The following is a 1,437-nucleotide window of genomic DNA, read 5'->3' on the forward strand; positions in this document are numbered from 1 at the left end:
ATTGCATAGTGCTTGTTTGCCCACACATTAGCTTCCACCAGCCAACATCACCGACACATTCTACATTAACCAGTGCCCAAAAAGCTCAGTGACAATCTTATACCTATCACGAAAGCCTCTCCAATTTCAACTAAGAAACTTGGCAGAGATGCATGACTAGACTAGAACATCACCTAACTGATGCAGGTAATATACCATATTGGATATTAGTTGTATGATCACGCCTGAAGTTGGCAGTATTTACCTGAAATTCACTCTGATTGCATCAAGAATCAGCAGGCAATTTCAGCATTTTGCTGTGCATCCTGGGTGACCTCAGATTTCTTTGGTCTGGTTTGACTCAGGTTCTCTCTAGCCACGCTGCCCATCCCTGGGAGCAGTCAAGCATGTGCCCCCCAAGACCTGACGTCCCAGGTCGGTGGGACAGCTCAGAAGAGTGGGGTCAGCAAGCCCTGAGCTCAGTGGGTCAGCATGACTCTTTGAATTCCTCTTTGAAACTAGTGATTTTTGTGATATTACTTGGTGAGTAAATAGCAAGAGTAAATATCAGAGAAAAAATCTGACTTCTTGTTATTGTTATCTGGCAGCACACATGATGTATTGTACCAGCCCGATCTCCAGTCATGAAAGACAGAACCTGCTCCTGGTAGGCTCTATTTGAAAGGAACCATGGCATCCATTATCCCAGAGACAGGTTATACAACATGAACCTTGACAGTGGCCCCAGCCTTAACATCTACAGGAAATCATCCTGCCAATTACGCTTCTAGCCTGTGAGACCAAGCAGGTAATAGTAGATGCTCTACTTCAGTCAAGGGATTGAGTTAATCTCTGCTAAGACCTTTGGTGCTTCCTCAAGCCGTTGAGCTTTATCTCGGTGCTCTCTGGACTGAGCTCTAGCCAGCCAGCAGCCGTATCAAACCTCTTGTGGTCACTTGATACTGATAGAGCAAGTAGACAAGAAGCAGGTACTGTCACTGTATAGGGAAACTTGTGGTCCAGCAAATCTCACTGTTTCTTCTAGCAGTGTCTTATATCACTCCTGCCTCGTATGAATTGTGAGGAAAAATAAAATATCCACCACTGGAGCACAGAATCAATTCTCTCTCACTGCTCACATAAAATCTCTCTGATAAAAATCTTCAAATGTGTACCAAGCCACTTCTACTTACTTTTTTTTGCTACAAACTATAAATCTATCTCTAGGAGTTCATAGCTGGTCATGGAGGCATTTTACAGCTTGGAAATGCCACAGACATTTGGTCACATGCGTTGGTGGGATGCAGTCAGGTTTTCTACCAAATTCAACCCTACATCCACATCTATCTGCTGCTCTGATGTTTCCTTCAGTCTGTTTACTACCACCATCATGTATTTAAACCACTCATAAACTTTAAGTGTTTATTCCCGTAGCACAGGGAGGAAATGTAGGGGATA

This window comes from Merops nubicus, unplaced genomic scaffold (genome assembly GCF_000691845.1).
Source record: "Merops nubicus isolate BGI_N331 unplaced genomic scaffold, ASM69184v1 scaffold37032, whole genome shotgun sequence".
Lineage (NCBI taxonomy): Eukaryota > Metazoa > Chordata > Aves > Coraciiformes > Meropidae > Merops > Merops nubicus.